Raw genomic sequence first — 24893 nt, forward strand, 5'->3', positions numbered from 1 at the left:
AAGTTATGTACACCATCTGCTGTCATTATTTTTGTTTCTTAATGTTCAGCTGTAAATCAGCCATTGCAATTTCTTCCTTGACTTACTTTGGTAACTGTCTCAAGTCTTTGCTATTTTCTACTAGTACTATGGTGTCATCTGTATATCTTAATTTGTTGAAGTACCTTTCTTTATGTTTCACACCTCCTTATTCTTAGGCTAATTTTACTTTGTGTATGATATGTTCAGTGTACACATCAAACAGACAAGGTGATAAAAATTTAATCTTGTCTGACCCCCTTGCCAATTGGAAACCATTCTATTTTTCCATCTGACTGTAGCTTTTTCCTCTGAGTACAGGTAATTAAGCCAATTAAATACTGAAGCACACCTTTTTCTATAAAAGTAATACATAGGTTTCATGATCTGTGCATTCAAAGCTTTGCTATAATCTATAAAATACAGACTGATTTTCTCCTAAAATCTGCTCATAGATAAAAGGTGTTTGAAAGGAACGGCTGCAACACTTCTATTTCTAGGAGGAAGAGGTATCTGAATAACTCCCTCCTTTTCCTCATACCCTCCATTCTCTCCTTCTCATTTTCTACAACATTTCACAGATGAAAACAGGGACATGTGACCAGTTAATGTCAGAGCGTGGTGAAGATGGCCAAAGGTAATTAATGAGAAAGAACACACATGCACACTCTAGGAGAAGTTCTATTTAGCCTGAGCCTACAGAGCAGGACAAGATTCATTCCTATCTTCATCTGCTAATTAAGTGCAGATTGTTTTTGAATTTTGAACTCAATTTGCAGCAACGGGATTAGCTTGAGTACAAAGTGGGAAAGTGGGAGAATGAAAAAACTGGGACATTTTAAAAGCATCTGAATACTGGGATGAGAGAGGATTAATCAAGACTATTTCTTCCAAATTAGGACAGTTAGAGGGTATACCTTATCCCTTTTACTGTATGTCTTAGCATCCAGTACAAGTGTAGACTGTTTTGAGGGCTCTCTGCCACTGCAACCACCATTAAAATATTATATCTCAAAGCGGTTTACAACATCATAAATTGCCTTGAATTTTGCCATTTATTACATTGAAAACTGCTTTGACTCCTCCCAAGAGTGGGAAAAATGGTATAGAAATGTAAATAATAATAATAATAAAATCAGGGAGCAGATGACTCTTACAAGTAAAACAAGCAGTCAAAGAAGAAGAAGATGCCCTGGCAGAGTATGTAAAGCAAAGTGAAGAACCTGCTTTGATTGAAGTCAAAAATCAGAAACTCCTCAAAGCACAGCAGACAAAAAAACCAGTACAAGAAAACCACACTACACATTAGAGCTGACAGCTGGCACAACAAAACAATGCATGGAAAGTTCCTTGACAAAATTGAAGGAAAAGCTGACAAGGAGAAGACCTGGCTATGGCTCATGAATGGGACCCTGAAGAAGGAGACAGAAGGCCTGATCCTTGCAGCCCAGGAGCAAGCCATTAGAATATATGCAATGAAGGCCAAGATCGAAAAATCAGCTGATGACCCAAAATGCAGACTGTGCAAGGAAACCGACGAAATCATTGATCATCTCCTCAGCTGCTGTAAGAAAATTGCACAGACAGACTACAAACAGAGGCACAACTATGTGGCCCAAATGATTCATTGGAACTTATGCCTCAAGTACCACCTCCCAGCAGCAAAGAACTGGTGGGATCACAAACCTGCAAAAGTATTGTTAAATGAGCACGCAAAGATACTGTGAGACTTCGGAATCCAGACTGACAAAGTTCTGAAACACAACACACCAGACATCACAGTTGTGGAAAAGAAAAAGGTTTGGATCATTGATGTTGCCATCCCAGGTGACAGTCGCATTGACGAAAAACAACAGGAAAAACTCAGCCGCTATCAGGACCTCATGATTGAACTTCAAAGACTCTGGCAGAAACCAGTGCAGGTGGTCCTGGTGGTGATTGGCACACTGGGTGCTGTTCCAAAAGATCTCAGCCGGCATTTGGAAACAATAGACATTGACAAAATTACGATCTGCCAACTGCAAAAGGCCACCCTGCTGGGATCTGCGCACATCATCCGAAAATACATCACACAGTCCTAAACACTTGGGAAGTGTTCAAATTGTGATTTTGTGATATGAAATCCAGCATATCTATCTTGTTTGCTGTGTCATACAATAAAATAATAATAATAATAATAATAATAATAATAATAATAATAATAATAATAATAATAATAATAAATATCTCTTAAATTGGGCAGAATCAGGACTTCAAAAGCTGATCTTTAATTCCCATGATACTTATGTTCATTTCCCCTGTACATAGGAGTCATATGCTTCCATAGGCATGGTGGTACAATATAAAATAAACATGGGTATGTAGAGTTTTGCTGCAACAATTATAAGGATTTAATGTAACAGTAGTGCACCACCTTGCCACGTTTATTTAATTTTAATCTAGCCTTTTTTGTCCTTTCTCAAAAAGGAAACAAACCATTAGACTTGAAAAGCATGTGGAAAAAGACTGTATATTGGAACAAATACTGGATTGCATTGCTTACTTACTGCTTAGACAGTCTTATAGAGATGCTCAGAAGGAACAGAAGATTTATTCAGGGCAGTTTGCTTTCCTCAATAATGAAAGAATCCTTTTAACAGAAAATCATTTACTCCCCCCTTAAAGCTTTCAAGTGTATGAGTGTGTGTGTGTGTTTATGTGTGTGTGTATGCACGCATATACACAAACATTGGTATTTGTGTATACAAAATGGTCAGTGGAGGGGAAGTGTTTGTTAATTTTCCACTCCTCAAAAGCCTTTCTGTGTAGTAGAGCTTAATAGCCTTCTGAGAGGACTGAAGTCTCATTCTGCGCTACTGTGAATTTAAATCCAGGTCACAGAGAAGTTAAATAGCAAATGACACATTTACCATGCCACCCAGCTGCCTTTAGTAATACAGCGGGAATGCTCCTGGGACAGAGATAGCAAGCCAATATGAACTTATATGCATTTAGGTTTTTTAAAAAGACAAATGCAAAGCGACACTTATCACACTGAAATAGCTGTTACAGTCTTTTGCAAACTCATTCCCTGAAGTATTAAAGATCTGCAAAACATATACACTGAAAGATCTTTAAAATACCCACCTTTCAATTGTCCAAATCATACTGCTGTGTTCAAAGTCATTTCTGCCGTTAGTAGAATAAAGCAAACATTTCTATCCCCAGATAGTCTGAAACAATATAGTATTGCTAATAGGGTTTCCCCGGGTTGTCAATGTTTCTTTCCATTTGTTTAAAAACCTTTTTAGTTCATTGTGATGCATTTCCCCCACTTTCTTTGAATACATAACAATTTGTGCCTCATAGAAAGTATAGCTTTTGTATTTGCTGTTGTATTACTTTAGACATTTTAGTAAAATATTCAGCGAAAAACTTAATGTCAACCTATCCATAGGTCCGTGTAAGTGCTGTATTTTAACTCTGATTGAAAATAGAATTAACCCCTTCTTGACAAGGGTGGCAAAAGGCAAAACCTAGGTCTACACTGCCATATAATCCAGTTCAAAGCAGATAATCTGGATTTTATATGGCAGTATAGAAGGGGACTCAAAGTAGGGGACAGTACGCATTCATTAGAACCTTTTTAAACACATTGTTGTGTGTGTCTTCAAGTTGCTTTCAACGTCTGGTGAAGTTACCACAGAGTTTTCTTGGCAGTATTAGTTCTTGAGAAGATCTACCATTGCCTTCTACTCAGACTGAGAGTGAAACTTGCCCAATGTTTCCGTGATTATGACTCAAGCTTTAGTCTTCCTGAGTGCTACGTAATAGAACATTCAAACCACTACACCATGCTGGCTTGCAGCACATTACTATAGCCATTTATACAGACATTATCTGTACAAGAATTCAATTTTGGATCTGATTGGAAGGACATCTTCAACATTCTTTGCTATGATCATTGTTTTTAGACAGTTACAGATTTTTGCTATATATTGGCAGTGTAATACAACATACAAACAGTTCACGGGTTACAAACATCCAATTTACAAATGCCTCATAGTTACAAACGGCTAAGACAACAGGAAGTGAGAGAAATCTACCCCTAGGAAGGGAAAATCACTCCTGAAAGTTATAATGGGAAAAGTGTGTCTTCACTGAAACTTTAACACCAATCCTTGTTTCCACAAGAAGCCATTTTTTTCAAAATCCAATTCTCACTGGGACAGAACTTAAATGAATCTTTAAAAATGTACTTGTACCTGCTTACATACAAATTCAACTTTAAAACAAACCTACAGATCTTATACTGTTTGTAGCTTGGGGACTGACTGTATTGATATCCCTCAACATTATAGTAAAATGATGTTTTAGAAAAGCAAAGGAAATTTATTCTGTTTTCCTGATAGTATTGTTTTCTGCATATATTTGCTCGGCAATTTTTATTGAGAAACTGGAGCCCCTGGTGGTGCAATGGGGTTAAACCCTTTTGCTGGCAGGACTGCTGACTGAAAGGTTGGCAATTTGAATCCGGGGAGCGGGGTGAGCTCTGGTCTGTCAGCTCTAGCTCCCCATGTGGTGACATGAGATAAGCCTCCCACAGGATGGTAAAACATCCCGGCATCCCTTGGGCAACGTCCTTGCAGATGGCCAATTCTCTCACACCAGAAGTGACTTCCAGTTTCTCAAGTCGCTCATGAGATGGAAAAAAAAATGAGACACTAGCAGACAAAGGTGATACACATGGCGTTTTGTTTTTCCTTTTTTTCCTTTTCTTTTTCTATACCTTTCTTCCTCCCCATGCCACCTTTTAAAATAATAACTTGTATAATTTGTTTTAAATAAACCTTTTTTTACTCCCCCCATGTTTTGTTTAATAAAAATTATTTTTTAAAAAGATGATACACATGAAAAGGTGATTCAATCTTCCCATGTTTCCCCACTTACTTTAACCATTCCATTAATTATTTTTAACATCATAGCCCCCCCCCCCACAAAAAAAAACAGTCATTGTTTACTATGGACTCAGTTACTATAAATGCAGTTCTATTGAATGTCTGCATTGAATTAAGCATAATGATCTAAAACATTAAAATGGTCAGAAAATTAAAGGCAGCAAACTATCATGTTCTGCCATCTGTTGATTATAATCTGCAATGTTCTTTAAAAGAACACATGTTTGTAGGCTGGGAACTAAATAAATTGTGACATCTGCTAACTAAAAATGACCATGATTCATAACAAATGACTTCCTTTATCAGCCATTTACATCTGTCATTTGCAATAAATATTTTAGAATTGAAGATATTTTATGAAACGAACATACAAAATTGCATAGAGACCTCTAAACAGATAAATTGTGTTGCTTGTAGTTTAATTCAGAAAACAGCTGTATTCCTGGATCTATTTATTGTGTACTAACAAAATTACCAAACTCTGAATTGATTAGCCTTTAGCTGAACTGAAACCTTTGTAGTTGTCAGAACTAAACACAAGTGACGCCATTGTCTCTAATATAACTTTGTCATATTGTATTTTGGTCAAGATAGTTGCTCCCTGCCATGGAGATGGACTCCCTAGCAGCATAGGATCATCTCTCACTCCATTCATCACATTACACCTGCCTAGTTTTACACTATTGACTGCAAAACTATGCACTGGTTAGAAGTTTCTGCCATCCAGTGACTGGCTATGGTACTGCAGCTTTCAAATATAGCATTTAAGTTACCACACACAAACATGCAGGCAGGCACACATGCTGTACAAAGACTGTGAGAGCATATTGCTAGGGTCACTTTGCATGGCAAGTTCCAGACATCTGGATGTGATCATCTGAGTTTCTGACATACTCTGGCATACATCCTCTTTCTTATAAATATTGTAGAAGTGCCCAATAATGCCATTGATTTCAGAAGACATGAGAGTATATAGCTGGTGGACAGAGTGGTTCTAGGCTCTTAATCCTATAGTATCCCAGTGCACATCCAGAACTAATAGTGATGTAGTCTTTCACACATGCTTCACTGTGAGCTGAATGAATGCAGGTATAATTAACACAAAGTTCTGTGCAACTTGCTGTATGTGACTATCAAAACTTTTTGCCCATGACAAAAGTTGGAGTAAAGAAAAAATACGTCATCCTTTACTGATATGGCAAAAAAGGGGGAGATTAGAGCAAAAAAGGGCAAAGATTAACTAATAATTTTCATTACAGAATCACACTTTGGTGCTATCTATAGAATGACAATTTCTGACATTATATAGAAGGCATGATAGAGAATTGAGGCCTAAAATCCAATTGGTAATCTCAACCATAGTAGGCTATTTAATCAATTGCTGCATGGTAAGTCAGCATTTATGTACATCCCATCGATTCAATTTGTCTACCTTATTGAGACTAGCAATTGAATTTAGACCTCACTCACTGATAAGATAGCTGACTTATTCTCAAGTAGAAAATAGTATTGAACAAACAGGAATTTGGAAGATCCAGCACATATTGATGTGCTCATGTTTCCTTTTCCTATTTAAATAATTATGATCCTGGTGCCCCATGGTTGGAGCAGGGTGGTGTATCATCTACAATGCTAAAGTGAAGTTTGGCCACAAGATGTAAGCATTTTCTTTTTGTGAAAGTGAAGGGGAAGTCTTGGGAAGTCTCGCACAGGTACAAGGAGAAATGGGTATTGTTGTTGCTGTCGTCATTGTAATTGTTGTTGTTGTTGTTTGCTCAGGGGCACTTTGTGTAGGCCTCCATTACAATAGACACCTCTACAGACATAGGAGATTCTCACCCTTCACTTATCACTGTGGGCTACATCAGTATTTTTTAATGTATTGAAAGAGAGGCCAAGTAACTTTCAGTCATCAAAAAAGGCGATGAGGGTGATTTTAATGAAAGTCAAGTCACTGCAGAGCCAAATTGATTTCTTTAATTTTTGATGGAATAAGGTTTTAAAAAATGTTTCATTGGAGTTTGAAAGCTTTGTGAGGTTGTCAGTAAGCTTCAATGGCTGTGAAAATGGCATTAGGGAGTCGTCCACATTCCACACTTTGCCAGCCCTTGCCTAGAGTAAGCTAATTATTTGAGCTATATTTCTAGGAACAAAACTAATACCTATCACCATAATCACACACTATATGGTGACCAGTGCCTATCCTGCCAAATATATAATAAAAAATTTCGAGTTGTGAAAAAATCACCAACCCCTGCCCAAACAATTGCTTTTAGAGAGTTCTTGTTTTGGATGAGGTAGAACTTCTATAATTATTCTGCAATGTTAGCCGTGTGTAATGACTGAAATCTTCACTAACTTTTCAAAACTCATGAGTTTCCTGTTCTCCTTGACTGCATTTAGCAATTGGGCTCTAAAGGAAGTATTCCGTGTGTATGTCAATGTTATTTTTAACAAATGATATAGTGGAGTGGGAAGAAGAAATAAAATATAAGCCTTCAGTTGGTATGTGAATGTTTATGTGTAGGTAGGTAGGTAGGTGTAGTGATGCTATTTTAACAATTGATGTTCTAGAGTAAGAAGCAGAAATAAAATTAAGGCAATCTCTTTGTTCATTCTTTAAACAATAAGGTGAAAACCTGAGGTAGCTTTCAGTAAAATCAGATTGGGAATTACATTGTGAAAGAATGGCTATAAAGGGAGCTTACTGAGAACAAATTGGTTTAGTTTCTTAGGAAACAAGGATAAAAGTGATGTCTGTGGTCTTTATCCACTCTGACACACATAAACAAGTAGGCACACAAAAGGGAACACTAACACCCCAGGGGTCTTTCATCCATGTTTTACCCAGTAATACACAGTGTAGGAAATAGATGTTGCCTCTATCCCTGTTCTGGGAATGATGTGGAAAGATCAATATCAAGATGCTATGTCAAATTCCAGGCCCCAAATATTGAATATTTAAGAAAATCTTTATCCCTAACAAAGCTTTACACTTCTTTGAAAACCTCTCTTTGTAATTGCCTGATCAGTATCGACATTTTTTCCCCACAATGATTCTCACAGGAACATGTTTTGTGTCTGGTTGAAGCTTTGCACTCAGCATAATAAAATAAGTTAGAACTGATGTGTCCATTTTTTGGTAGAATTTTGCTTATTTTCTCCCCTCCTTATCATGTAGTATGTTGTCTGCTGATTAAAAGATACTACTGTGAGAGAAAAAGTACATGATCTGACTGTAGGTTGAAAAGCAAATTGTGCTGGAATGGGTAACAAAGACTAATTGGTGAGATAGTAGACAACGGCAACTATTGGAGGTTCCTAAACAGTCATTATTTATGGGGCTGGCTGAAACATGTTGTCCACTACTCCATTTTCCAGTTGTGAACAAAGGACTCTTTTTCCTTTTGCTTCTGGATAGTGTGATTGAAACGTGGAAGGCATCTGTATTTTATTCACGTATTGGAATAAACTTTGGTTGAGAACCTGGAAAAATTAAAGCAATTAAGATATTTCATAATCACAGTTCTATTTCTCTGCTAACAACCAGATAATCTTGCCATCCTTGCACTTGAGATGTGAAAGCAGAATACCTAGCTTTTTCTTCGGGTTACCAAGTGTTCTTGAGATATGGTCAGTCTCCCTAAAGATAATGGAAATGTTTTTCCCCCCACTGGCATTTATGCAAGATTAGAAGAATGATTATCAAGAAGATGTCACATACACAATTTGTGATTCTGAAAACCTAATTAATTAATTGTGTAATAATAATGATGCCAGGTAACTCAGCAGAGAGCATTGTCTAATGGAGGTTCACTTCTACCAATGCCTAGTGATTCTCAAAGATGTGCTCCTGCAATGACCGTGGATTAGATTAAGACATCAAAATTCATTTTATCCATGACATGAAGGTTGATCTTACAGAATGAAGAAATGCTTCTAGTCCATTATCCCAGTATTTCACCTTGGTCCAGACAAAAGGTCAGAATGATATAATTAAACTTGTAATTGACATAATGATTCATAATTATTCTTTTAGACTTTTATACATCCTTAAAACTGAACAGACTATATAATAAGGAGCCCAAAGAATTGAGTATTGTAAAAGTGGCCGAGAATACCAATTTTCCTTTCTAGTTTCCCCTTGGTACCTTGGATCAGAGCCAGGCAGACAATAACATTGCACGTGTTTTAAAATAGCATTCCTCTGCCAAGGAGCCATGCTTACATAGCAAGTTCATGATATTTCTTGTTGGAACCAGTAGGTCAAAGAGAGTACTCTTTAAAGACAGGTAATCGAGCAGACAATAGAGACATACAACCTTGCTTCAACTTTGAACATGGCATACATTCATCCTTGGAATACTGCAAATTTGTTGTGTGCCAATTATATTTCTACTTATTGTACTTACATTTAAATTAATGACAGAGAAAAGTTGCTAAATGCATTGCCATATTTTGGGGTTCACATTATAGGATTTCCGCTTAATTATCTTCTCTCGTCCTGCAAGTGTGTTCCAAAGAAGAGGGAGAGTATCATTAAATTTACCCTCTGTATTTCTTATTATCTGTGACTAACTGTACAATACTCTCATTACCAAAATACATGTAGTGGATTCTATACAGGGTGTTTGAAAAAGAACTCCCTAGTTTTAACTATAAACACATTAAAACTAGGGAGTTCTTTTTCAAACACCTATATGGGTATCTTAGCCCAAGAATATAAATAGAGTGGTTTCGTCCCCATTCTTTTGAGTCTTTTCTTCTGTTTCTTTCCAGAAAGTTAAGAATAAGAAAGGTTAGAGTGGATGGATTGCCTGCCTGCCTGAATTATCTGATGCAAAAGTTTTATTCTCATTATATAAGGAATAGTGATTATTAGAATGCTGTGAAAATGAACTGCTCCTATACAAGTCAGAAGAACTATAGAATTTTAAAATAGGAACAACTATTGAGCTCATCAAAAATTATGGGTCAAATTGTACAATTCTTCTCAATTTGGCTTATGTATGTCACTCATCTTAGTTTTAGACAGTTATACTTTTATGGAAAAACGATTCAGTAATTATAGAGCAAGACTGGTGCATAATGTGGTATAAGTAAATCTGTTCAGGAAGGATGATCATAGGAAAATTGGACTGTCATATACACACTTAGTGTACTTCATAGATCTCCTGCCTAGAGGATTTAATTTGAACTAGGAATTCTTTTCTTAAGTCAAGTGTAAAATAAAAATGAACCTGAAATTACATTTACTGCAAAACAAAACCATCATATTAAATGATCAGATATGCTTGGAAAGAAATGAACCAAAGGCCAAAGAGGCTTTATAGTGTGTGCTGTTCATAATGTCTTACTGCTCATGGTTTTTATCAGTGGGAAAGGTAGGGTGGCTTAAAACGCAGCTTTGTTGCATATGGAATGTGAGCTCTGAAACGATGGGGGAAAACATATACACACATTTTATACATGATAGCTCATAATTTCCCTTAGCAAGTGGAAGAATTGGCATTGAAGCAGACCTTTCAAATAATATTCAGCATGCAAGTGTAGTATAATTTTTTTCCTCTGAAGTTTATATGTTTGGTCTACATAGGGTAAAATTTTTCAGAAGATTTGAAAAAAAGTGAAGAAGTCAATGCCACACTTTTTCTCTCAGTGATTCTATTGAGACGACCAAAGTACCCTATATGGTTATTTATAGTAATATCTACACCAGAGGGTAGGAAGAAATTTGATTCCACTACTCAATAAAATAAGTCAAAACTAATTAATTCAATTGCTCAATATAATGTTTGATAATTAATTTTCATTATTCATTTCATTGGTTTAAAGTAATCAATATTGATGTAGTAAGTCTTTATGTTCCTTGTTGCCTTTCATTGCATTTTCTTAAAATAATCCTCTTATGGTTTTTTATGAGAATGATTTCAAAATTGAAACAATCTTGTCAAAAATGCTACTAAAATGGCTTTAAATGCATTTCCAACATAATCAGAAAACACTATTCATTTCACTAGTGTGGTGTTTTCACTCCCACACATTTTGTTTCTTTTGAAATTACAATTAATTATTCCCAAATTTACAAACCATACCTTTTACTTGGGTGGAAGAATAACAGAGTTTGGTTTGTAAAACCATATACTGTGGAGCTGACCTTCCGTTTAAATTACACCATCCTGGCTCAAGAATCCAGTCTGTATAATGGAGCTTTTGTACTTGCAGAAAAATTCTGTATCAAGGCCCAATAGTCCTCAATTACTGCCATTTGGCATTTCAATACTGCTGCCGGTGTACTCTGAAGTTTGTGAAGCTAGTGAAAAATAACACATTATGCTTTCGGCATACTTTGTGGTAACATTTAACTAACAAGCTAGATCAACATCCCTGATATTGCTTGTGCAAAACCAGGAAGTAAACAAAAAGTCATGTTAATTTCAAGCTCCATTAGGTACAATGCCATCCAAATAGAAAAAGACCAAATGGCAAGGAAATTTTATTTCCCAGCTTCTGAAGAGGTATTAAAAACCATGAAGAGAAAGTATTAATAAAATCTACATGAAATAATGCCTTTGCTGCCTCTTTTTAAATCACCATATTCCTTAGTTAATTATAGATTTTTTTTGTACCAAACATTGAGCAATCATCCTATGCATAAATTACTCCAGACAGAAATGTCAACAGTGCTTATTTAATAAGAGTCTGGAGAAAGCAAAAGTTGAGTCTTCAATATTTGATAAAATAGTGAAAAGAAGAAAGCAATGAAGGAAAAATAGCCCTTCTTCCATAGATTAAGGCTATATTTAAAGCACTGTTAGCAATAAATGTGAACACAATACATATTAGAGAAGAGCAAAAGGAAAATAACATTTAAAAATTCAGAACAGGGTATGTGGATGATAGGTTGTAATCACAATAGCCTATCCTCAATTTAAATGAATTTAAATGAATTTAAATGAAGGTTGGGTTGCTGACCTGAAGGCTACCAGGTTCAAATCCCACCCGGGGAGAATGCGGATGAGCTCCCTCTTTCAGCTCCAGCTCCATGCGGGGGCATGAGAGAAGCCTCCCACAAGGATGGTAAAAACATCAAAACATCCTGGCATCCCCTGGGCAACGTCCTAGCAGACGGCCAATTCTCTCACACCAGAAGTGACGTGCAGTTGCTCCTGACACGGAAAAAATAATTAAATGTTCTTCATATTATTTCAGAACGGCAGATTTCCATTTTTGGTCACAGTTTTTGCAAATCTCTGAGCAACTTTGTAAGAGGATATTCATCTTACAAATATACACTGGCACTACCATTAAAGAAAGATCTATGCATGCATGCCAACTAAAACGGAAACAAGAGGTTAATAGGCAATTTGTTTTTAAATAACCACAAAATCTTCTTCACTTGACCTCTTTTATAACAAAGCATAAAATTCCTCCTTTTAATTATTCAAAGACTTGTGATTAATCAGAAAAAAGCATTATTTTTCTCTAGATTTATCAGTTCTATTTTGTTCTTATTGGTGGAATTAATGAGATTTCAGATTTAACCCCTTAGTCAGAATTCATTTTAGGTAGCAATGATAGTACTGTAAGAAACAGTGGTGCGATTTCATAACTTAAAACATAAATGGAGGGGCAGAGTCTATTATGTGTGTGTGTATGGGGGGGGGGGGAGAAGGCTTATATCAGTCAATTTCCCCAAAGCCCCATCTGGCCTCCTCATGTGGGTCTCCAAAAGTCTTCCCTCGGCACAGGCTTCATCTTTGTGGCTTGGATTGGGCAATTTAAAATATTTTCAAAATCATCCAGAAATATATTTGTTCCAGAAATGATTTTGAAAATGCTGATACGAGATGCAAGTGTTTATTTACTATTGTTGTTTCTTAAAGAAGATTAACATGAAAAGTAGGGGGAAATCAAGGGAATCCAATTTGACAATCTACTCCTAACTGGTGTGTTTGACAATGAACCATCCACAACAGAATTACTTTCAAACTTAGCTTTAGTGCTACGTTGCTCCTTTTTATTTTTCTAACAAATAATTTTGAAACCATTGATCTAAAGTGTAAAATTGGATATTCTTTTCCTTGATATGGATTACAACTTGGAACTACTCAACTTGGTGTTAATGCGGTTTCATTTTATTTTAGTCTATTTTATTCATTGTGTTTGATGGGGATGAACCACAGGATAGAGGGATGCTTGTGGCTACACATTTCCCACTCAAGGGATAGACAGTGCTGGGCTAAAATAATCAATAGACGGACTTTGTGTATAATTTACAGACTTTCTCTGTAATTTTCAATGGATTGGTGTGTTAACAATAGCTAAAATTCCCATAACTTTAGAAAAATAAATGCTGGCAAGACAAGATGATTGAAGATAAAGAGAAACAAAAAGAAAATAGCTAGTTTCGCAAAATTGATTTGAAAAAGGAAAATAACATGAAGATGCATTAATATGTTTTTAAAGAAACTGCTTAATAGACTGGTTAAAAGTAATTTGATGTGCATTAGATCAGTGAAGTGTGAGGCATTTTAATATGAAAAAATGAACAACAAATAATCTTGGGAAAGTGTAATTATTTACCACTTCACTATTAAAAAAAACACGGTTGTTCTTCCGTTTTTTCATTTTTAAAGTGTAGATTTGCATACAGTGATGTCCTTTATCTCTGCAGTAAAATGTACCTTAAAAATAGCTTTCTTCTAAAAGGAAACTTGAATAAATATAGAAATAGATATCCTAATGTATAAATTCAGGATCATACTTATGGATACATAACCTAGAGTTATGCATCCATAGAGGATCTATATTTCTTCTTATATAATCATAATTATGACACTATATTACCATGATCACAACTGCTCCTCGAGCTACTTTACTGAGTATCAGCCATGTAAAGAGAAGAGGGCTTGTTCTGCTGGCAAATAGGAGACATGCAGCTAAAGTTTATACCCCTCTTTTACAGATAATCAGAAGCAGAATCTCTGATGCATTTCCTTATTACTACTTCACTGGCTTGCAGAAGAGGAACTGAATCATTACTTGTTCATGCCTCAACAGTAGTTGAGTGGATCCCCTCCCCTCCCTAGGTCTGATGCCCAGCAGAAGCATTGGAAGGGAGGTCTGGCTGGAATTCACAACTCGACTTGAATTCCAGCCTATGTTTCTATTAAATTGTTAGTAATACTTTCCATCCCTAAAAACATAGTGAGTCACTAACGGAATTAATTTTATATATGTTGACATCATTCAGCAATTGATTCAATGAATCTACTGCCATTAGGTCTAACAGTTAAGACACAGATTTAGTATCCAATATAACCCTTGTATATACAAAGGCAATGTTCTGAATCCCCACCGTGGTTGCCTTCCACTGTGGACCCTATACTTTGACTTTACCTGTGCCAGTATCATACTATAAGACCACATAAGAGGACTTAGAAAAACACTTTCAGGAGGGGAATAGTTTTTGGAGCATGATTGAGATAGTGAATATTGAATCCTTGGAGAAGGGGTTCATACTTTACATTCCTCTAAAGGTGGAAGCCTCAGGTAATAACATTCAAATGGTCTTCTTAATTCTTAGATAAATATATAACATTTTTAAAAGAAAAACTTCATCTTTGTAATTGATCTTAGCTCTGGGAAGTTCTCAATCCATGGCTTCTATCCCATATGTCAATGTACTTCTTTTGGCAGTACTTCTGGAAACTGAACAACTTAGGGAAAGGGTTCACTAAAGAGAAATTCTGAGATAAGTAATTACATTGTGAAGGAGTAACTGTGGTCTTTCTTGGGCTGTTGCCAAAAACAAGATAGGAAAGAAAGAAGTATTTGCCATTGACTTTTTCACTGACCTATGATGATGAACATTTATGTCTAACCATCTAGTCCCATTTCCATCACTACAGCTGTGTCCAGAATGTCTTTTTTTTTTTAAATGAATAAAAAGTATATCTGGTCAATATCAAAAATATTGCTTAGATTCTAATAATAGCATGATTTCATGCCACTATTAGAATTCAAACAATATTTCCCCCTGCTCCTAGCTACTCACACATACCAAGTCAACCCAGTCACAGATGGGGAGATGACACTCATAAATATGAGACTTGCAAGATCATAGATAGATTATAGGGTACAGAGAAGTATCTCTAATTTAAGTCTAGCTAGCTAATACATTCTACATCTTCAAATTACTCTTCTTGGGCTCTAAGTAATACAGTTCATGGATGGAGATCCTTAAAGGTACAGAACCTTAGCCTAGAGCAGTGGTGCCCAACCTGTGGGTCCCCAGGTGTTTTGGTCTACAACTCCCAGAAATCCCAGCCAGTTTACCAGCAGCTAGGATTTCTCAGAGTTGAAGGACAAAACATCTGGGAACCCACAGGTTGAGAACCACTGGCCTAGAGCATAACATTCCCCTTACTTTCTGTCTCGTGCTTTTTCTTTAATGATGAGAAAGCTGTAGAGAGAAAGAGCTAGCTGGCAGCATGAAATGTGGCTTCTTGGGAAGGCCCTCAGGCTCAGGGGAAACTGTTTCTCGGAGATTGGGTTCCTTGTCCCAGGCTTGATATCAGAAAATAGCTTTTATTCCTCTCTCAGGAATTTGGACAAGTCATTTCCTCTTCATCCATGTCGCCTTCGGATTAGGACTGATGTGTCCAACCCTTGTCAAGAGGGTCACAGGGTACAAAGGGGTAAGACAGTGGTGAAAGCATGGAATAAGACCCAAGTGAACTATTTATTCAGGTGAAATATAAGATTGGACTAAATCCTTTCATGTCTCCAGAGCCAGATCATCCCACTCAGATTCTGCTCCTGTTTTGAAGAATAAAGGATTTAGAGACTTTTTGGAGTAAATAACATGTAGATGCAAGTCCTTGCCATGGAAGTAGAAGATTCCTCAAGTGTTAGAGATGACAGGGCTATCAATTCTACAGTTCCTGCTTTAGGAGCCTGTGAAACAGTCTCCTAATCTAGTGGTATCTGGCATAGGTCCAGTCATTGTGCCAGAGCCTTGATTAGCTTCTAGTACATCTTCTTTCACATGTTCTCAAGGGTGGATCTTCCATCTTCATCTGACAAACAACCTCATCAGTTGGGGCTTGTTTCGGCAGCATATGCTGGTTCAGCTATAGTTTAGCTGTGGAGACCTCCAGTTCCCATCCCACGATGTAATACTACTTACCGCAGGGCTCCATGGCTAAACTATAGCAAACATGGGAGGCTTCCCATGTTGCAGCACTAACAATGGGGGGGGGGGGAGGCTGGGCAGCTGACACTTTCCTCCATGAGATGGGGTTATTGGTGAGTCGGGTGATTCGAGGTGTGGGGCAATGGGTTTAAAAAAGAGTCTACTCTGTTGCTTATAAAAAGGGGTCCCAACGAAGACCTTTACAACTCTTATGCTAAATTTAGATATTTGCTTTCTCAAGGAAAAGACAATTCTATATATACAGTCTGTTTAGTGTTATGTGACCATCAGCTGAAAACAAGTTTAAATAAACTCAGGTGTCTACACTTCTATGCTTAGATAAATCCCCACTAATTTCCCCACAGTCTAATTTCCTTTTCAAATCAAGAAGTTTTGATTAAGGAGCTGTAGAAACATTTCATCAGTTTGTTAAAGCTATGTTGCCATCTGCATGCTATATTTCTTATATTTTAGGTTTTGCTTCATCACATTAGTTGATGTTATGAGACCTAAAGGACTCAGCCTGATTAACTGTAATAGATTTGGGGACAATTATTCTTTAAGCATCAGAAAGTTTGCATAATCTACAGTATATTTGTAACTGGAAGATAGTTGCTATTGAAACACATACCCACCATCTTCTCCACTTCAGGTCTCCGAAGCCCCAGACTGGCTCTGACAATGTGGGAAATGCTCTGGTGCAGAAAAGCCAGCTACAGAGGGTTTCCCAGATCTCCACAGCCTGTTTTGGGGACATATGTGTGTGTGTGGGGGGGGGGGGGGGGAGAGAGATTTCAGTTGAAACAGCAGATCACTATCTATTCCCAGTTTAATTTTTGCCTTTCCATTAATGAAAGTTGACCACTGGATTTTGGTTACAGTATTCACTACATGCATTTCTGCATTGACATCACTATTTACCTTTCAGTTCCCTTTACCCTTTTTGTATTGTGGGTCTGGTGTGAGATCTGTTTCCATGTGCATTATTGTCGAGCACCAATTACTAATTTTGAAAACTGGTAAAGAATCTTCAAATTTTTCTTTCTCAATCTCTCTCTCCCATTCAATCCCTCTAGTCCATGCCACGTCTAATACACACGTGATGGTGATCTTGTTTTTAGTAGAGAGATGCAATATTTTTATAGCATGAACAGATTAAACTAGTTAAGGTTGGGTCTCCCTTTTTCAGAATTCCAGAATCCACAAGACTCCCCAAAATAATTTTGTTGCTGCCACCACTACTTTTACCTTTAATTAATGGCTGCTTGTTACAAAGCATGCTGCACTTATTTCTTATGTTCTGGAAACTGGATCATATAAATTACCACAATCTCATACATAATCTCATACAGGCATGTAGCCGGGGGGGGGGGGGGGGCTTGAGGGGCTTCAGCCCCCCCCCCAAAATTCTCAGGGTGGTCCGCGAAAAGGCCTTACATTTATTATTTAAACTGTTATGTTTATTCATATCATGATCTGATCACCATGCTCAATATATCCCATATGCATGGGGGTATTGGGATAACAATACAAAAGGTTTGCTAGGGTTGACCCTCTCCCGCTCAGACTCAGCCCCCCCCCCCCCCAGAACCAAAATCCCAGCCCCTCCCGAAACAAAATCCTGGCTACGGGCCTGGTCTCATAGGATTAGCAGCTATCTGAGACTTCCCTTGTGATCCACCATGAGAATCATGCCAGAACTCACTCATGGCATTCTCACTCAAGCCTCATGATGGCATTTCCACAATAGGACTTTGATAGCTCTGAATAACTGCTTAAAGCCTTCAGACAGCTCAGTGGGTGGGCATGAGAGAGGCCCTGCACATGTACTAAAAGGACCCCTGAAGCAAAGAATTTGAGGAAAATACCCCAGCCAAAGAATTGAAGCCAAGGGGAAGGACAAATTGGGAGACTTCTTCCTGTCCTAAGTCATTAGTCCCAGACACATGGAAAATGGCAGAGTCCTGAATATGCCATGTGGTTCTTTTGTTGTTGCATGTCCTGTAACTATTGCTTTTTTGTGAGTGTTAAAGTTTTGCATAAGTCAAGTTATAGGACTTGGAGTTGTCCTCCTGCCTCTCTTTCTAGATATGCCAAAACCCGGGGGGGGGGGGGTGAAAAATCTTTGGTCCCAAGCATTTTGGATAAGAAAGATCAAACCTCTGTGTTTCCTAGCAAGCTGTCAGCAGTGCAAATTGGAGACCATGGAATAAAATATTAGCAAAAGAAGACACGTTTTATCCAAATGAGGTCTTCGTGCAAATATGAACAAATCCTGGTAGTTCATAATTTAGGAAGGGAAGATCCAATCCATCTTTAATATCTCACTGTTTCTTTCTTTTCCACCACAAAACCCTCTTTACATCAGTGTACATTAGGAAAGGAGAAATGTAAAAAACTGAAAATTGATTAACTACTGGGTGTAGATGTGGGAAGAGAAAATGGCATGTGTCTTTAGGTGTGTGTGTGTGCATATTTGTGTGCCTGCAAAATGAGCCAAGTCAAAGCAAAGAATCCACTTTATTAATATTATTCAATTGATAGCTGTGCTAAACAGGAACTCACTGAAAATGTTGCTACTTGTGTGATAATTGCCCTATTAGCACAGCAGCCATTACCAATAACATCTGGATAGCATACATGACCCTTTTGCTAAGTTAATATGACATGCATGTATTTACTTCATTGGATGTGTTGCAGTAGCAGATTCTCAGATTAGCATAGTGTTTACACCTTATTTTATTTTTTTGGTTATTTAATACTTAATGTTTAATGTAGCACAAATCCTATGTGAAATCATACTACGTATTTTTGACATTAATATTGAAATCTGAATTATATACAAAAAGTCTTTACTCAGATACTATGTTTTAAGCATAGATTTGTTGTGAAATGTAGGAGTAAAAACATATGGTCTTCATGAATCAATGCGCTCTAGTAAAAAAAAAAGTTGAATGCTGCTATAGAGAATTATCTCAATAAAGTACCATCATCCGACAGTCAACTTTCATTCTGTATATTGGATGGAAAAGTGAGATTGAGGGTTTTTATATAGGGTGGCTGTACTGACATTTTTTCCTGACATCATAGTAAAAGAAATGTTTTGAAGGTTGTGATTCTAGGTAAACTTCTTGGGAAATACATAAGCCATTTAAAAGTAAAATAATGATACATTTAAAAGTAAAATAACTATTAATATATTACTATTAATATTGTTTCTATTATTGTTGTTTTTGTTGTTCTTGTTCTTGATATTGCATTCTCATTTGACCAAACAAAACATACTGCTTTGGATGCTCTATACTGTGTAGAATTATGCACTTTGATAACCTTTTCACTGTCATGGCTCAATTTTAGGGAATTTTAAGCTTTGTAGTTTGGTGAGCCACTCTTTGGTAAAAAAAAAAAGAAGAAGAAGAAGGGTAAAGTACATGTAATACTATGACTCACAGAAGTTCACAGCATTGAGCCTTAGTAGTTAAATTATTTTTAATTGCATTTATTCGGTAATGTAAATGTACACTTAGTCAGAATGCACACTTCAGAAAAAGTCAATATTTCTCACAACACACTGGATATTTGAATATTTTCAAAAGTGTAACCCAACACTGAGAGATTGCAGATTTTGCCTTGAGCTGTCTAATCAGCCTAGCAAAGGTTGCAGCAATCTTTCATAACTGTGCCATGAACACTCTCAGAACTTCTTTTAAAACATGAAGGTTTTAACCTGGAGTCATGGCCTTTATTCCTGTAGTAAAGTTCCTTGATCAGTCCACAATATCTCAATTCAAAGTCCAGGAACCTATAGAGTAAATCTCACTTGCTTTCAAGCTGGGTAATAAATCATACAAGCTTAACATTTGCAAATTTGCATACAGCTCAGAATATTCTGTCAGTGGTGTGCTACATTTTTGAACAATATGTCTGCATTTGATCTGTGGATTATGCTTTATTCCCCATCTAACACCTCACTATCCAAGAGGATGGATAGCTTAGTTCAGAGTTTTAGACATTTGTTATGTCTTTAGGGATCCCGTGATCTAATGATTTAAAATGCAACACAATGAAATCAGAATGTAGCACACAAAATATATTGTAAGAAAACTATCCGATAGATTTAGCTGATAGGCCTGAGGAACTGTCTCCTCAAGAGGGAGGGTCCACCTCCATGATAAAGACCAGAGGTAATAAAAATGGAAGGGAAGAGAATACAAACTTACAGTTGGGACTTGTCAATTTGGGAGTAGGCAAACTCTATTACAACAAATGCTTTTTTTTCTATCTTTCTATCAAGATAGATAAATGCTGTCTCTGTTTCATAGAAGACAGAAAAGATACAAAAGGACACTACAGATAAGTTAGTCTGATATCAGTGCAGAGAAAAACTCTAGAAAGTGATTAAATCTACAATCAGTCAGTGTGTAGAAAATAATTCATTCATTACTAAGATTCAACAATGTTTTTTGGGGAGTAAATCAGGCAAGATCAACCTTATCCCTCTTTTTCTAGGATCTGCTGCCTCTGTCGATCTGATAATGCTATGGACATAGTAATTTCTGATAGAATCTGAATTTTGACAAGATATCCTTGTTGATAAGATGGCAAAATGTGTATTGCATGATATTACAATTTGGCGGATTGACAGCTGGTTCAGCAACCATATTTAATAGCCTTTCATTAAAGGCTTAATCATCTCTAGGGAGAAGGTGTGTGCCTCTTATATGCCCCGTGCTGTTCAATATTTTAGAAATGATGTAGGAGAAGTTCTAGTGAGATTGAATACCACATTTTCACACATAGCTAGAGAGAGTAGAAAAACTGAGATCTAGAAAAGGATCTAAATAGACAAATACTGGGTTGAGAAGATGATATTATATAGTCAGTGCAGCTGCATTATACGGTCAGTGGACCCATATAATGCAGTGCAACTGCATTGAAATGCATTGTGTGGGTCTATACTGGCCATATAATGCAGATTTAAATAGCATTAATTGCAGTGTAGAGCCAGACTCGGATGAGGTACATTTAAAATGGTCTAGATGTTTTTAATAGATCAAATGCTGAACATAGGTCAGTAATGTGTTTATCTAAGAAACTGAACATATGTTTGAGCTGCATTAAAAGAAACATAATGTCTAGGTCACAGAATATTGTATTTCGTTGTTTGTCATTTTAGAAATGCTGTATTACAATCTTTTGTCTATTTTGGGACAAATACCCATAAGAAGAACACTGAGAAGTTTGAGCAATTCCAAAATAAAATGCAACCCGTATACTAAAGGGTCTAGAAATGAGGCTCTATGTTTTTTTTTTCCTGGTTGAAAAAATAAGTTAGCTCAGAAAAGTGAGATGACAGCGTGGGGAGAGAGAGCAGGATAATGTTATTCAAATATCAAGATGAATATGGTTCCAATGTATTCCTGGGGCAAGCATTAGAATCAATTGTGAGCATTTCAGGTAAATTTTCCGATAACAAAAAAAAAAAAAAGAATTTCTTAACACTAACGCTAATCAGCAGAAGAACATACTGCTTTGTGAAGAAATTGTATGTTGTTCTCTAAAGGCTTCATACAGTGGTTGGACAGACATGTTTTAGAGACTCTGTAATTGTATCCTTATTAAATTTTAATATGTAAAACTTATTGTAAGAAATAAATATACAATGCTTTTGATTGTCAAAAGATTAGTGATACAATCAGCATGTGAACTGACAGTATTGTTTTCCAAAGGAAAAAAGAAAAAAGACTCTGTTGTCACATTCCCCCCTGTGTTTCTTATTCAATTGTCACAGGAAAGATCATTTCAAGACAAAATTACTCATCTGAAGCAGATGGCCTGTCAGACAAATTTTAGCGGTACATGTTTTGCCTATACAAAAACAAACAAAGCAAAAACAAAGAAATTAGATATTCAGGATGTCTGCTGTCACTGTAGTTTTTCTCTCAATTAGACCAGAGTAAACAAGAATTATGAACCCTGAAAATCATAAGTCTCTTCACTGTGATCCTGCTTGAATCAGGAGGTGTGTATTTTGAAGTATAAGTGGTATTGAATCTTCTCAGAATCTTTGAATTGGGGTAGGTAACAGTGGTTGTCCAGATGCTTTTAGCTGATAGCTGTTATAAATTCTAGATGATGACGATGATGATGATGATGATGATATTTTAGAAATACATTTTAGTTTTATCTATGTAGCTCTTTTAGTAAGAATAGCTATACAATCCATCTAGTTTCAATATCACACACCTCTTTCATTTTTTTAAAAAAAGCCACCAAAACAAAGCAATACCTTATATATGTAGCATAGTGACATTCAACAGTAACATTTAATGTTATCTGATAATCATTGGTGGTCTCCCACCCAAGTACTAACTACAGCTGACCCTGTTTAGACTCCAATATGAGACAGCATCTTGTCTCATATTGGGCAGTTGTTCTCAATCTGTGGTCCCTAGATGTTTTGGCCTTCAACGCCCAGAATTCCTAACAGCTGGTAAATTGGCTATGATTTCTGGGAGATAGAGACCAAAACACCGGGGGACCCACAGGTTGAGAACAACTGCTTTTTTTTGGGGGGGGGGTGCTTTCAGGCTGTTTTGACTTACAGTGACCGCATGCATTTCAGAGAAATAATCAGAAGTGGTTTTGCTAGTACCTTCCCCTGAACCGGTGTCTGGCCACTGTGTCGGACTGGATGGGGGCCAATAAATTGAAATTGAATCCAGACAAGACAGAGGTCCTCCTGGTTAGTCGCAAGGCTGAACAGGGAATAGGGTTACAGCCTGTGTTGGACGGGGTCGCACTCCCCCTAAAGACGCAGGTTCGCAGTCTGGGGGTGATCCTGGACTCATCGCTGAGCCTGGAGCCTCAGGTTTCAGCGGTGGCTGGGAGAGCCTTCACACAACTCCGCCTCGTGCGCCAGCTGCGCCCATTCCTTGAGAGGTCTGGCTTGGCCACGGTGGTCCACGCTCTGGTCACATCCTGGCTGGATTACTGCAACGCACTCTACGTGGGGTTGCCTTTGAAGACGGCCCGGAAGCTCCAGCTGGTGCAGCTGGCGGCAGCCAGGTTAATAACGGGAGTGGCTTACAGGGAGCGTACAACCCCCCTGCTAAGCCAGCTCCACTGGCTGCCGATATGCTACCGAGCCCAATTCAAAGTGCTGGTTTTGACCTACAAAGCCCTAAACAGTTCTAGTCCTGCCTATCTATCCGAACGTATCTCCTCCTATGAGCCCGTTAGAACCTTAAGATCTTCCGTGGAGGCCCTGCTCTCGATCCCACCTGCCTCGCAGGCGCGGCTGGTGGGGACGAGGGACAGGGCCTTCTCAGTGGTGGCTCCTCGGCTGTGGAACTCCCTCCCCAGCGATATCCGGCAAACCCCATCCCTCCTGGGATTTAGAAGAAAACTAAAAACTTGGCTCTGCGCCCAGGCATTCAGCGAATAAGCTCATTGGCTGATGTAATCGGGTCGCAAATCTGTAAGTGTAGCAGTATTGAATGAATGAGGATGGTGCAATATCGCTGCCTTGCAGCATTTTAATTTTTGTATACTTTTTATCATGTTTTAATTGTTTTGTTTTATAGTATACTTGTTGCTGGCCCTCGTGGCAGAATGTAAGCCGCTCTGAGTCCCCTCAGGGAGAAGGGCGGGGTATAAATGCATGTAATAAATAATAAATAAATAAATATAGCCTATGACACCCAACCGGTATTTGTTAATGGTCTTCCATCCAAATACTAAAAATAGCTTACCCTTCATAGCTTCCGAGGTCTGACATGATAGTGCCTTTATTGAAGTGTGTACCTTCAAGTTGCCTATTGATTTAGGGTGACCCTGTGCATTTCATAGGATTTTATTAGGCAAGGAATGCTCAGAAGTGGTTTTTCCACTTTCTTCCTCTGAAAAGTTACCTTTACCAGCTAGTGTTCATTGGTAGTCTCCTATCCAAGACCTAACTGGTGATGACCCTGCTTAGTTTCTAAGAGCCGATGGTATCTGGTGCATTCAGGATATTTAGATGGCTATAAACACAGTCGTAGTTAGCACAACTGTGCACCATTTGCAGAAAAGGGCAAGGTATTTCTTAAGCAAAAGTTTCTCTAAAAAGACAGTAGCAATCATGCACATGGAACCTGACTATGAAGGGTGTTTCAATTTAAGAACGAAAGGCTATCACAATTACCACTCTCAGCATTGATGGGCCCAGGTGTGGCCACCCATGCATCCTTATATCTTGATGCTACTCCTGCTACAATTCCTTCTTGCTCTTTGAGCTGTCATTACAATGATGGAGAGTTGACCATGAGGTCTTGAGAGTTATATACTAAGCTCTAGTACACCACTTTAGCAATCCATACAATCCATATATATCTTATATGCTGTTTGAAGAACTGTATTTTTCACATTCTTTATTCAGAAACAATGCTGCGAATATACATTTCACCTGTTTTGGCAGTGAGGGGCCAGTAAATCTCCCATGAATTTCACAATGAATCTGTGAAGCAAAAAACCTGTGCAGCTATCTATAAATGACTTGGCAATGTCATGGTTAGAGTAGCTACCCAGCAGGTCTCTCTAGTTCCTGTCCTGTGATGACAATGAGGATGAGCTGAAGTCCTGTTGCTATTGCTGTGAGGCTCTAAGTGGCTTTTTTGTAAAGGTGTCTTTATGTCCAATAGACTGTGGCAGCAACACTGAATCTAATTGCCCCGGTTGACTGGTTATTATTGCGGTCA

General features: G+C 37.6%; 1 protein-coding gene across 5 annotated transcripts in view; it reads left to right on the forward strand.

Moving 5' to 3' along the window:
- lrp1b (LDL receptor related protein 1B) overlaps nt 1–24893 on the forward strand; it is a 1066453-nt gene that overhangs the window by 191748 nt on the left and 849812 nt on the right. The gene's annotated exons all lie outside the window — the stretch shown is intronic.

Source organism: Anolis carolinensis, chromosome 1, assembly GCF_035594765.1.
Source record: "Anolis carolinensis isolate JA03-04 chromosome 1, rAnoCar3.1.pri, whole genome shotgun sequence".
In the NCBI taxonomy this organism is placed as follows: Eukaryota; Metazoa; Chordata; class Lepidosauria; order Squamata; family Dactyloidae; genus Anolis; species Anolis carolinensis.